Source organism: Benincasa hispida, chromosome 2 (genome assembly GCF_027475165.1).
Source record: "Benincasa hispida cultivar pf3 chromosome 2, pf3_genome.v1.1, whole genome shotgun sequence".
Classification (NCBI taxonomy): Eukaryota; Viridiplantae; Streptophyta; class Magnoliopsida; order Cucurbitales; family Cucurbitaceae; genus Benincasa; species Benincasa hispida.
The window spans coordinates 53,469,938-53,485,743 of record NC_143479.1 but is presented as its reverse complement, the minus strand read 5'-3'; positions in this window follow the sequence as shown (position 1 = coordinate 53,485,743).

The following is a 15,806-nucleotide window of genomic DNA, read 5'->3' as shown; positions in this document are numbered from 1 at the left end:
TTATTGCTAACGGCCTTAGCACATACAAATTATTTTCCAGTTGAGAAGAACATATATCAACACCATTCTTAGTAATAAACACTTTATTATAAGAAAAATGAAGTTGATATTTACATTCCAAAAGACATTTTACAGACATTAAGTTTCATTTTAAGTCAGGAACAATAAATACGTCATTCAAAATGAGACATTTATTCTGTAAAGTTAACCGGAGACCTACCACTGCCACAGTTGAGACAACGAACCTGATTCCAACTCACATCGTTATCTCACCAGCATCAAGTTGTCGCCAGGAACTAATTCCCTGAAATAAAGAATAAAAATGGTTAGTGGCCCTATAGTCAATTATCCAGGAAGAATCATCATTCTCCACTAAAAAAGTTTCCAAGACAAGCAAATCATATTTACCTTATTTGGCCTTCTTCTTCTCTGTAAAATATTTGGGGCAATTCCTCTTCCAGTGCCCGTCCTGATTACAATGGAAACATTTTCCTTTGTCAACCCTCACTGGTTGTCTACCCTTGGAGCAACAGCTTGTGGGTTAGTAGGAGCCTTCCTCTTACCACCCTTCTTCTTCTCCACTTTCTGGTGCTGGAGGAAGAAGGTGTAAACTTAGTCCTAGAAGTCGAACCTTTGTGGAACTTTTTAGATGATGAAGTAACATTTGCTTCACCCTTCTTCTCCTTGTTTTCAACAAGGATTGCAAAGTCTGCAACTCGTTGAGCAGAGTAGTAAGATTATAGTCAATCCTGTTCAGAACAGCATTTCTATAGAAATAAAGGAAGCTATTTGGTAAAGATTCCAGAATGATGCTAACCTGGCTGGCCTCATTGATGCTTGACTCATTCATTTCAGCCATGTTGAAGTGGATAATCATGTTGAGAACGTGTTCCCGAACAGATAACCCCTATTACATCTGTGAGTTGAAGATGTACTTGAGAGCGTCGTGCTTGAGCTGTGCAGACGGTTGTCCGAACATTCTCTGCAGGTACTCCATGATCTTATGTGCAGTGACCATGGGCTCATGCTTCTTGGCCAAGACTTCGTTAAGGTTGGCCAAGATGTATGCTCAGGCCTTCTCGTTTGCCCTTGTCCATCGCTCATATGCTTCCCGAATATTTCAAGGAGCAATGAGAGCTGGAATGGGAGGACACTCCTCCATAAGGACGAAACAGAGATCATCGATGATTAAAATCATGTTTATTATATATTTTTTTCAACTAGCATAGTTATCGCCAGTTAGTTTATTAGTGGAAAGTAATCTTGGAGTTGCAATAGCCATAATAAAATTGCTGAAACAGAACAAACTTAATTAGGTCTACCTGCATTAAACCACTTTTAGAAAACCAATCAAGTTTTAGCAAAATAGTCTAGTGTTCCCTAAGTGAAATCTATTTTACAATGATGCTTCAGTAAGGCAAGACAAAAGTCACTATAGGGTGATCAAGAGCCCGTTCACTGAAATGAGACATTCTCAACTATTAGACAGAAACAACTCCTTGTAATTGAATCTAATGGTCACCATTGTTCGATTTAGAATTTGTTAACATTTTTAACAATTCCGTGTAAATGTAACCCTTCATTTTAGGTTCTAGAGTCCCGCCCTAATGAGCCAACCTTAGGGAAAAGCCGATTAGGACAAGAGACTAAAATAACTCTATCCATTTATGGAGATCAAATAAAGAGTCATGCAAAACTGCCATCCTTTAGGGGGACACCCACGATACCACGAGGCAATGCATGAAACTTTATCCAACCTAATGAGAGAGACTGAGGAATATGTTGTCACACGTCCCACTCCCACTTACTATGAACACTCTCTCCATTCTCCTTAATATTGACCTACCCAAATGCCACCCGTAGGGGGACACCCATAGTGCCTCGAGGCCGAGGATAGATCTCACAGTGTGAACTTTTAGGGAGAAACGTGTAGAGATTAAAGTAAAGTATCATATACTCCATTTTTCTCCCACTGAGTATTTTACCTAGGGTTCATTAACTTAGAAAATCTTATTACTGATTTTATCTAAGTGGTTTATTTAATTTGCTAAAAAAACAACACTTTCTTTTGATGATTAAACAACTTTGATTCAAGTCTTATTAAACTCTTTAACAGACTTTCATCAAATTTGTATGCATGTAACAAATCTATCTAATTCACCTTTCCAGGTAGGTTCCCAGGTAGGGGTGCTACGTTTCCATCGACTTAAGTATCCCAGCCTAGCCAGAACCAGTCTTAGACAAAAGGTCCCTTATAGATACATTTGTTACATATTTAATCTTTTATTAGGTATCAGTTTAATCCTATTAAACCGATTTAAAAGATTAAACTTAGATTTATAATCTTATTAGAAACGTGATCTTAGATCTATCTCAATCAAATTTTAAAACACTTTTAAAAATGATTAAAGCCTAAGGTTTGCATGCAACTCTTTATTATTGATTTTAATTCTAATTTCATTTATTATAACACTTATAAGAAATGAAACAATTAAAACCAACCAACATTGCAAGCTAGACATACATAAGTTATTTATAATTATTATAAATTAACCTAAGGTAGTGTCATGCTTCATGCAATGTTCATTCATTACTAATATATAACTTTTATATAACTAAGTAATGAACTAAGCTATAGCATGTTGGGTTGTGTGTCCTAAAACTCGCAGTTTGTAAATTTAAACACATTCTATTATCAATAAAGATGGTATTCAACATTTCTTCGATAAAGTTGTTATTGGATCTTTAAATTGCATTCATACAGTCTAAATCCAATAAACTAAGATCCATGGCTATTACATGAATACTTGAATTTTATGTACAGGCATAAAGATGGATCAAGTTCAATAGCCAAAAAAAACGGTCTATAGTATATGATTAAGGTTGGGTACCTTACTCTGGTAACACTATTGGATGCGGCCTACTCTGTAGATATTACAAGTTGTTATAAAGGTACTATGAACGAAGTGATCCTGATTCGTTCATGTATTGACATGAGAAGTGGGGGCGTCCTATGCAATGAGTTTGATAAGATCGAACCAAGAAATAAGTCGCTCTTACTTTATAACATTGTTTACTGTTTAAGGCTGACTATTTCGCTTAGATGACCTAGGTGACTCGATCTTAATCCTGAGCTAACTATGGGCTCTTGTTTATTCAGGATTATCCTTAGATTTGCATAAGTAAAGATTGGCTCAACAACGCTGAAACAATAAGCCTCCCATTTCAGGGGTAAGACCGGGTAGATAAGTGGGGACATAGGGTGCAAAATGGAATTTACGCCTACCTGATTTAGGGATAGGAGAAAGGTTGTTCTCTTAAGTAACTGAATCTAGGTCTTAAACAAGGGGCCCCACCCTCTCACTAGCCCAATAGGGATCTGATTTAGTAATTGGATCATAAACCAATTGTTCATTAGACGATCAGTAGGAACTTAAGGAGCAAGACGTAATATCAGAGATAAAACATCATATTGACCTAACTGTTATTACGAACAACCTATGAAGGGTCGACTTATTGGTTATGATTAAATCATGTGCACACAAATACATCTACAGTGAGAAGAGTGCAATCATCGAGCTATAGTGGTGTGACTTGATGGTTAACAAATACTGGTTAATTCGGTCTAAAGAGTTTTAGTCAATTAATCTTAATCATTGGAGCTCATGATCTGTAGGTCTAAAGAGTTTTAGCCAATTAATATTAAATTGAGTGAATTTGGAATGATATCAATTTGAATTGTTCAAATTGAATTTCAATTTGAAAATGTTCGAATTGAAATTAGGGTTTGAATTTGAATATGTTCAAATTCAAATTAGGGTTTGTTTAATTATATACGATATAATTAATGTTTAATTTGTTGAAATTAAACGAAATTGGACAGTTTATTATATTTAAATATTGATTTAAATATTAAATTACATGAATAGGATACATGTTTAAAATTAGGTGTGTGATTAATTTAATATTTGATATTAAATTAAATTAATTAATTAAATATGTTTAATTCAAAATCAAATTAATTTCCAACTTTTATCCAATTTGAGAAATTAGATTTTGAAATTCTTGAATTTGGTTAATTGTGAATTAATCAAACTAAATAATTTGGAATTAATTATAGAATTAATTAAATGGGAATTAATGTGAATTTTGAAATTGGAGAAAGTGGGTTTTTCCCACTTTCCCTAAGCATGAGGTGTTCCTCATGCATAATCTCACCTAATTCCACTTGATTTCTCAAGTAGCAGCTGGCCTTGATGAAGAGCTTTAGTGGTTGCATGCTGAGAATGATTAAAAGTTCCTAAACTGAAGAAAAAAATCAGAGTTTGGAAGCTGGAAAATAAGTTTTCTGCTACTTCTTCTTCTTCCTCTTCAAACCCACAAAAATACCTTCACAAATTCACTCAAATCTAAGTTCCACCACTCAAATTCAAGGTTGAGAATAGTAGAGAAGATCTTTTGGTCGTTCACGGTTGATTTGGAGCTGAATTGGAGTGAAGAGCAGCTTGGAATTGGAAGAATTCATCAAAGGTAAGTTCATTTTGAAACCTTGTGTTTTTCTGAAAATGCATGCTTTAGAACTCAAATTAAATGTAATTAGAGTGCTTATTGGTTCTGTTTACTTCCGTTGCGTGCTTGTGTATACCATCATAGCATACATTCCATACAAACATTCAACCTTATATTATAACATTTATAATATAAATGATGCATGGATATGTTATAATGCATGCATACATATATTATAAACTCTTATATTATATGATGCATGAGCCTGCTTTATGTAATTTAATCATGCATACCAATAAATTGTAACACTTATAATATAAAATGATACATGAAACTAAATGCATAATATGTGGTGGGTTTTAAAACTATATGACATACATTATGGCATATAAAATAAACATACATCACATGCATATTTAACTAAAGTTGATGGACTGGGATAGTTAATCTCAAAACTGAAAATAAATGGCTAATCTATTACAAAAGTTGAGTCCACTGGTTCGGAACAAGTGAATCGGGTCTTGAACCGCTCGCCTCAAACCGCTCTACTAAGAACCTTTGCAGCTTGATCGTGTAGCAAACTCCTGATCTTCGAGTAATGAGGTGTCGAGTATAAACGATCGTGTATATGCGATTGCAAAGCTTTTGACTATACAATAAGCATGAAAGTCTATGTGATCGTGTAGCATGCATCGAGTATCGTATACCATGCGATCGTGTAGCTATTGACTATGTGATGAGCATGATAGTCTACACGACTGTTTAGCACGCAAGCTTTGCGTCGAATATCATATACCACGCGATCATCTACCCATCGAGTGCCTATGCGATCATGTAACCAACGCAACATGATCGTGTAACAAACTTTACACGATCGCGTAGCATTAGCTATGTGATCGTTTAGAAAATGCTACACGATTGTGTTGTAAAATCTACACAAACGCATAACAAAGTCTAAACGATCGTTTAATTCTAGCTACACGATGCGCCCAACGCCGCTTCGTCTTCTCCGTCAAAACGCACTGCAACCTTTCTTCTTAAGCTTCATAAACAACTCAAAATTAAAAGAATACAAACTCGATTGTAAGTTTATTGCCCAAAAACGCAGGGGTCCTTACAAATTAACTTTGTAATTTAACAGAAAGTCATAAGAGAGATTACTACCTCAAAACATCCATCAACAACCATCCACATATATTTAACATTTAAACGCAATGCAAAACTTAAAACCCACCTCTACTGTAAACGATTTCAATACAGAAATGGAATTTGGAATTGGGATGCTAACCTGACTTTGATGCCAATTGAATAAACACGTTTTAAAGAAAAACTTGTTGGAGAGGAAGATGCATAATGCTTATATGCGTTGATGATAATGCGTTGAATTGAAGAATATGCGTTAATCGTGTATGTGATGACCATGCGTTCCTATCACAAGTTTTCTTACTTTCTCGCCAAGTATAACGAGAACGCAAGTTTCTTGGGGTGATCCGAGGTCGAACTCAAGGACTTGTAACTCTACATGTTGTGAAGTAATGTGTTTAAGGCAATGAATAAAAGTAAAAAGGAAGAATTTAATGGATTAAACACTACTCCTACTTCTAACTAAAAAGATTGAGCAATGGAAGGTTCGCAATGAGAATTGGTAGAGATGCAACAACTGTTAACACAGTAACGTTCATTATGTTAAGTCGCTCGAGTAATCCTAGCTCGCCACATTAACGCATCGCACACCTCTCGGTGGCATCCGCATGCCTATATCTCTATAATGCATGGTTGCGTCGAGTATAAGATCGTGCCTATCTCTAGGAACAAGGTTTACTTTGCTTTAGTGTGTTCCACTACTTACCCTTTCGGGCAGTTAGTTGTGGCTAATTAGCTCATAGACAAGCATTGCAATAGCCCAAAGACAAGCGTTGCTACAGCCTCACACCAAGTGAAGAGGATTAACTCACTATACTCGCACAATGCACACCTCTCAGTGGGTTGCTACATGCGTTCTCTCTGTAGGCTACATGATTGAGTATGCGACCGCCTTTGATAACTAAACGATGATAAAGATGAAGAAGATGAAGAAGATGAAGAAGATGGCGTTGAAGGAATTAAGATATGCATTGATTACAAAATGTATTAATGTCTTAAGCCAAAATGTAATACAATACAGAGACGAGGAGAAATGGAAGGCTAGATGAAAACAATCTCTTGCTTTTCATCCGAAATGTGTCAAGGCTGTTGGTGGCGCTATGGATGGATGATGGAGAAGTCTCTCTCAAGCTCTATCTCCGGCGAAAACTCCAGTCGTCACTCGAAATAGGTTGTGGAGGTGAAGAATCCTCAAAGAAAATCTCGTTCATGCTCTCATCTATGATCGCAAGCATTTTCCTTAAGGCAGAAGCTCAGATGCTTTGAAGTGAAAGTCCAAGGTGTTATTTATAAAGCTTAAACGCTGACAACGTTTATAATTGTGTTCTGCCTCATTGCTACCTTTGTTGCGGTATGGGCAATGTCAATATCATCTTATCTTGTTGATACTCCCAAAGTATGCGTTCATTCTTGTTTCTTCTTGAAGTATCAACGCATTCCATCCACCTTGCAATCGTCCTCTTATCATGGCTATTGTTTTGTAGTTGCAGTATTTCATGTGACGAACTGGTCTTCATGAAGATCAACTTTGCGATGGTCTAGGATCAACGCGTGCGATTGATTCCTACAATGGCTGCAAAAATACACTTTGATGCATAAGGTTAGTGAGGATTTTCAGTGCTGATCGATGCAAGCTCACTTTTCTACATGAATCCTTGGTATTGTTAACGCATATTCTGCTTATTAGCTCTCATAATTCTAAGTAAAATGCTACAATAACTTGTATTTCTACGAGCTACCAAGATCCTTGAGTAGAAGCGGATCGTCCAAATTCCATTTTTATTGAAAAACTAAATTTACAGTAAACATACAAGATATGCATTCTTAAATAAATCACAACATGCTTTTTATAAAGAAATAAAGTTCAAGAGATACTACCTTTGAAGAACCCTTCTTCTTGTAAATCCTTCGATCTGTCACAAACCTTAAACTTAGCAAACCTTGAAGACCCTCTTCAAGAATTCTCAAACCAACAAGAGACATAACCACTGGGAGCCTTTGGTATTCTCAGGGTGAGAGTCCAAGAGTGATGGGTCTCTGACTATTTTAGTTTGGAGGGTTTTTTTTTAGTTTGGAGGAAGATGAAGATTGAAGAAGATAGAACTCTTCTGTTCACTCTATCATATAGAAAACTTCAACCGTGTAGTGCTCAACGTTAGTCTGTTCGAAAGAAAAGAACAATAAATTCTTCCATTTCATTTGTCATAAAACCACTTAACCACCCATTAAGGTGGTTGGAGAGAAATGAAAATTAATATCCAAAATAATAAAATTAATATAAATAAATATGATAACTAACTTATCATATCTTATTTATATTAAATTATATCTTATACCAAATATAACAAATAATCTATAGTTTTAATATTATATCATATACAATATAAGTTCTTTTTCTCTATTTTATGGCATTTAATATAAATCATATTTATATTAAATTTTAATAACTATTTGAATCTTATTCAAATATTTATTTTGTTGGAGTATATCAACAAGCAGCGGAAGCAACAAGGATCAATAAGCACTCAAATTCATTAATTTTGGCAGTAACTAAAGCATACTTACATAGTAACAAGTGGGTTTCAAGTCATACCTTTGTAGAACTTCTTCAAATCTCGATTCTCAACTGCAAACTTCTCCAAATCTTATAGCAGACCACCTCAAGATGTTCTCCACTATTCTCTTGGAGCTTTAGATTGAGTTGTGGGACTCAAAGTAAGCTTAAATTAAGGGAACTTGGAGAACTGCAGTAACCCATTTGAAGAGCACCTTCTTCAACACGAATTTTTTAGCAAAAAATCTATATTTTCATGCCTCAATTCCACTCCAATCTTCTCTATATATTATAGACTATCATGCAAAGAAGATGGATGTATGAGATGCAGCTCATGCTTGGAGTTATTGAAGCTAAATGGGTGAGTTTTGTGTTAGCAAGTTGAAGGCTTAATGGAAAAAACCAAAATTCCATTTGTATTTTTTCTAACTTTTTCAATTTCGATTTTAAAAATCAATTTGATTTCAAAAATAAAAAATAAAAAATATTATTAATTTTACAAAATTAATTTCATAAGTTAATTTTCTAATAAAATTAATAAATATTATTTAAATAATTTAAATAATTCTAATTAATTTAATATCAAATATCAAATTAATTTTATACAAATCCACCTTCATATATTTAAATCATATGTAAATATTAATTCTCCTATTCCGTTTAATTCTTAAAATTAAACATCTAATTATATCTCATATAATTACTAATTCGTTTAATTTTAATTTGAATGTTTCAAATTAACTTATCACGCTACTCTAAAGCTAACCCATTTACAAGCTAGTAGGGGGACCTCGCAGACCTACAGATCATGGGCTCCAACGATCCGAGATTAATTGGCTAAACTCATTACACCGAATTAACCCACATTCGTTAACTAATGGGTCACTCCACTAAAGCCCATAGTTGAACTCCCCTCATTGTAGATATATTATGTCCACTCGATATAACCATGATTAGTAAGTTAACCCTTCACAAGTTGTTCGTAATAACGGTTGGGTCAAATGTCTGTTTTATCCCCGAGATTATCTCTTGTTCCTTAAGTCTCACTAATCCTCTAATGAACAATTGATTTGTGATCCAATCAACAAACGGAGTCCCTCTCAGACCAATGAGAGGGTGGGGCCCCTTGTTCAAGACCAGCACTTAAGGGAACAACCTCTCTACTATCCCTAAAAGCAGGTAGGAGTGAATTTCTTCTTGCACCCTATGTCCCTAGCTATCTACCCAGTCTTACCATGAAATGACGGGTTATTGAGTCATCACTATTGAGCCAACTCTCACCTATGCAAATCTAAGGATAATCCCGAATAAACAGGAGTTCATAGTTAGCTCAGGATTAAGGTCAAGTTATCTAGGTCATCGCTTTGAAATAGTCAGTGTTAAACAATAAACAATATTAGTAAGAGTGACTAATTTCGTGGTCCGATCTTGTATAAACCCATTTGCACAGGACGCCCCCACTCTTCATGTCATAACATGTACGAATTAGGATCACTTTGTTTGTAGCACTTTATAACTCTTTGTAATAACTACAGAGTACGCCGCATCCAATAATGTTATCAGAATAAGGCACCTAACCTTATTCATATACTATAGATCATTTTGACTATTTACTCGAACCAGATCCACTTTTATGTCTCCACATAAAGTTCAAGACTCATGTAATAGTCATGGGTCTTTTAGGTTTACTGGATTTCTAATAAGCAATACATATATTCAATAACAACTTATTGAATTTTCAGAATAAGTTTTATTGTTTACAAACCACGAGTTTTAGGACATAAAACCCAACATATTTCCTCCAAATAAACTATAATATATCAAATACATTGTAACAATTATATCATATATATAATTGAATTAATTTAATTATATCATATATAATTAAATTCACTCTTATTAATTTGAACAATTCAAATTAACCCAAAAATAGATTCTCAACTAAATCCTTTTGAGCTACCAAGGGGATCTTATGGACCTGTAGCTTGAAGCTCCAACGATACATGAATAATTAGTTAAACTCTTTAATTACATTATCCATCATCCGTTAACTGTTGAACACTCTACTAAAGACCGACAACTGCACTCTTCACACTACAGATATATTTCTATGTCCATTGGATATAACTAATCAACAATATGATGACCCTTCACAAATTGCTCGTAAGTACAATTGGACCAAATTACCGTTTTACCCCTATAGTTACATCTAACTTCTTAAGTACCACTGATCCCTCTAATGAACAATAGAGCATAGTCCCACTATGACTAAACCTCTCTCGGGCTAGGAAAGGGTGTGACGCCACATTATTCAAGACCCTGAATCAGCCCTTAAGGGAGCAATTTATTTACTCATCTCTGCTTAAGGAAATGAGTGAATTTCAGTTTATGTAGCTATGTTCCCAACTCCTCAATCAGACGAATCCCCAAAATTGTAGGCTTGTTAAGTCCGCGATTTGGCCACTCTCACCCATACAAATCAAAGGACCACTCTAATAGGCAGGAGTTCACAACTCACTCAGGATTAAGGTCATGTTACCTATAGTCATCCTGGTGAAATGAAAGTCTCTATTATGAATGGTGTTATATATTGAGACTAAGCATTTCGTGGTCCGGTCTTATACAAACTCCTTTGTATAGAATATCCCCGCTCGCATGTCTAATACATAAATGATTAGGATTAGATCATTTAGCATTTTACAACAATTGTAACACCTTAAAAGCAGGTCATACTCATAGTATCACCAAGATAAGGTACCTAGCCTTATCCATATATTAAAGACCATTTAGGTTATTGATGCTTGATTTTATGAAGTGGAAATGTGGACGATATGCATTGATGTAATTGTGTTGTGCACTCAAGTTTCCTCAGCATTGATGTTTACGTTGATGAAAAAAATAAATAAACAAATGCGGCAGAGTTTGAAAAGAGTTGGTAAATGGAAGATGTGATGGGTATGCGGTGAACGGGTTGAGAAGGGTTTTGGCTAACACTTCTTAGAATGTGTTCATGCCTTGTGATCATGCAACATGCATACAATAGTAAACTACCTCTCGATGCGAATGTTACGCCTTCTAATGCTAGAATGCATGCGATATATGCGTTAAGTCTATAGGACCTACACATAAGCCTCTATTCTTATTTATGCGATGATAGGATAGCACACACACAAATAAGGTGACCACATAATATCATTCCCATCTCTAGGATGCATGTGATGTAGATTGACAAACAGAGCTTATCTCTAAGTCTCTATCTCTTGTTTATGCAGTTATAATCTTGCTCTTTCGAGTCTAGATTCTAACCTAGCTCTCTCGAGACATTAGGTTCTTTCTTTAGACTTTCTCTTGAGTAACTCTAAAGGGTATTTTGCACAGCATAAAACAAGACAATCGCAAGCAATGAACTTCCTAGGTCATGTTAGCTTAGTTCTTCTCAACTCATTCAACCAGTTTAGCTACTCATGCGTGCTAAGAGAGTGCACAACTGTAGAAATAGAACTTCCATTGTATACATGTAAAGATGAAGTACAAAATAACAATGCAAGTATAAAATAAAGAGTCTGGTAGCAATCTCTTACTGCCCAGGCTTTTACACTGTTTTTCTATTCGTGCTCAAAATATAATCTCGCTCTCGCAAGAATCGGCCCACTCTCTGCTACTACGCCCCAAGGTTCTCTCTCGAGTTGCCCTGAGCGATCTCAAGTGTCACCACTCTTCTCTTGCTCCGCCTTAAAATGAAAAGGAAAACTATGGACAAAGGCGTGAACTTGTGGAACAAAGAATAGCTGAACTGGTTAACTGATCAACTCCTTTTCTGAAGGTTGCCCTTGGTATTTATAGACATCCAAGGTGAACGACGGCTTCTCTCTCATGATTGTATAGATGGGACGGCTTTAATTCCTGACTGATACGCCGAATATTTGTCACCGAAAAGTTGAATGTACTTGTGATCGTTAATGGTTGTCAACTTAATTCGGATTCGACTGTCATCAGCTTTCTATCCCATCGCGATTAATTAGCCTTTCACCCAGATGCGCCCACCATGTTGCGCTGACCAAGTTGCGGCGATCCTTCTCGAGCGAATGTTTGCGAACACAATCATCATAAAGCCTTGCGGTGAAGTTTCGCTCGACCAATGATTTCTTATGATCACAATTCTTGCATTGTGTTAACGCATATTCTGCACAAAAATACAAAAATCAACTGTTCTAATGCGATGAACGCATGCAACCACAATATTATGAAATTGATGCTTAATGGACGTAAGTTAACATATTTCATCAACGCAATCCAACATTGTTTACGAACTTAGCACTATGATAACATGCATTTCTGCCCGTTATCAGTTATTATTTAAACATGATCCACCTGTATGTCTCCACATACATGTTTAAGTTACAACAATAACCTTGGATGTTAGTTTATTGTTTTGTGGTTATTGCAACTAAAATATCACATATTTTATAGACAAAGTGAATAAATATATCATATATTATTAATTACATAAGAGTTTGTTCACACAAAGTTTACAAACTATAGGACCCTACGAGATTTAGGGCATCAACCCTAACAAGTGTCTCATTTTTAGTTTGAGAAGTTCTTGAAGAAAGTCTTCATGTTTTTTCTAAGTTCGAGGTTCGTGACTCTTCGAGGGATTTACAAGAAAAGTTTTTCAAGGGTAGTGTCTCTTGAACCCTTTTTCTTTATAAAAAGCATGTTGTCATTTGTTTATGAATGCATATCTTGTATGTTTACAGTAAATTTAGTTTTCAATAAAAATTGAATTTGGACGATCTGCTTCCGCTCAAGAATCTTTGAGAAACAAGTTCCTTCACCGAGTATCGTTGGAGCTTCAATCTACATGTCTATAAGGTCTCCCTCTGTAGCTCAAGAGTGATTTAATTGAGAATTATTTTTGCATTAATTTGAAATGTTCAAATTAATTGAGGGAATTAATTATATATGATATAATTAAATTAATTATATATGTGAATAATTAATATAATGTATTTGTTACATTATAATATGAGAGGAATTTGAATATGATTCAAATACTAATTATATGAATGAGATTCATGTAATTAAATTTAATATAAATATGATTTATATTAAGATGAATTAAAAGTTTAGATATGATCCAAATATCATTCATATGGATGAAATCCATATAAATGGATTTAATATAAATGTGATTTATATTAAGTGCCATATATGGGTGAGAAAAAATAAAATCTATAGTTTATATTGAATTTGATGCAATATAAAACTATAGGCTATATGTTAAATTTGATATAACTTATAGTGTATATATATAATAAAGTAGTTATCACACACACACACACACACACACCCCATTCTCTCAAGTTAACTTACATGAGATTTAAGAAGTTGAATTAATCATATTCTTCCTCAATTCACTCTAGGAGAAGAGTTCTCTCTTGGAAAAATTAACAGAGAAGAAAAGTTCTTCTCTTCCCTTTCCTCCTCTCCATCTCTTTCCCTCTTCCAAGGATTCAAGCAACGCCCACAACTCTTGCTTGAGTCATTTATCCCAAGACAATATAGAGGGTTCTCGAGTGGTGGTGTTCCACGTGGAGAAGTAGATCAATTCGTGATCCTTTCGAGGGAGTTTTTAAAGAAAAGGTTCTTCATAGGTAAAGGTTTCTGAAACCCTAAGTATTCTTTTGTTTAAAGCATGCCATAATTATGTAAATGCATATCTTGTTCTTGTTTTACTATAAAACTTATATTCAATAAAAATGAAATTTGGACGATCTTTGCTTCCGCTCAAAGGATCTTTTTCGAAAAATTTCCTTCAATTGGTATCAGAGACAGGTTATAGGTTTCTGATTTCAAATTCCATTCATTTTATTGAATTGTTTTACAGTAATGGTGGGTTTTATATCCTGCATTCTGGTTCATGCGATGAATGATTGTGGATGTAATTTGTTGATGGATGTTTTGGGATAGAACGCTCTATTTAAGGCTTTCTTTAATTTACAAATTTGGTTTGTAAAGACCCCTGCGTTTTTTGACATTAATGTTGCAATCGAGTCTATAATTTGTAAGTTTGAGTCACTCGTGTTATTCCTGGGATGCTTCAAAGAAGAGTTGTAGAGCATTGTTTCGATGAAAAAGACGAAACAGAAGTTCCAGATCGTGTAGCTACAGCTAAACGATCAGGTAGCTCTTGCTATGCGATCAGGTAGCTTTTGCTACACAATCGTATAACATTTGCTAAACGATCGCATAGCTAATGCTACGTGATCATGTAGAGTTTGCTACATGATCGTGTGGCATTTGCTACACGATGGCATAGATGCTCATTGCATGGTTGCTAGCTAAGCGATCGCGCAGTCTTTCATACACGATGGCATAAATGCTCATCGCATGGTTGCTAGCTAAGCGATCGCACAGTCTTTCATACAGGATCGCATAGATGCTCTTCTAGCTACGCGATCGCGCAGTCTTTCATACACGATCGTATAGATGCTCTTCGCATGGTTGCTAGCTATGCGATCGCGCAGTCTTTCATACACGATCACATAGATGCTCTTCACATGGTTGCTAGCTATGCAATCACGTAGTCTTTCATGCTCATCGCATAGTTCATTTGCTACACGATCAACTATAAGGTGGTTCATTGAAGGGCTGTTTGGTTTGAACGGTTCAAGACCCGGTTCACATGTTTCAAACTGGTTGACTCATTTTTTGTAATAGTTAGCCTTTTATTTTCTCCTTTTTAGAGGTCCTATCTCGGTCCACCAATTGTTAGTGTAAATGTACATACGATGTATGTTTAAAATTATATGTCATAATGTATGTCATATAGTTTTAAAACCCGCCATAGGTTATACATTTATTTTCATGCATCATTTATATTATATGTGTTATAATATATGTATATGCATGATTTAGTTTCATAGTATGCTCATGCATCCTATAATATAAGTGTTATACTATATGCTTGCATGCATAAATAACATAATCATGTATCATTTATATTATAATAGTTATAATATATAGTTTGAATGTATGCATAAGATGTATGTTATTTATTTTCATTACTTTCTTATATATATAGTAATGAAATGAACATTGCATGATGCATGACATTATTTTAGGTAATCTTATAAGCGTTATAATTTTATAAAGTATGTCAATCGATGCAATGTAGGTTTTAATTTGTTTCATTTACTTTATAAGAGTTATAAATAAATGAAATTAAAAATTAAAAATCAATATTAAGAGTTGCATGCAAACTTATATGAAATCATTTTTTAAGATGTTTTAAAATATGATTGAGATAAACATGAGTTCACAAATTTCTAATGAGATTAGAAATTAGATTAATCTTTTTTAATCGGTTTAATAGGATTAAATTGATTTCAATAAAAGATTAAATTTGTAGCAAATATATCTATAAGGGACCTTTTGTTTAATGCGAAATTTGGCTAGGCTGGGGTACTTAAGTTGACGGAAACGGAATACCTCTACTTGGGAATCTACCTGGAAAGGTGAATTAGATATATTTGCTACAAACATGCAATTGTTGGCCTATGAAGTATGTGTCAACCATGAGGCTAAGTGTGAGAAG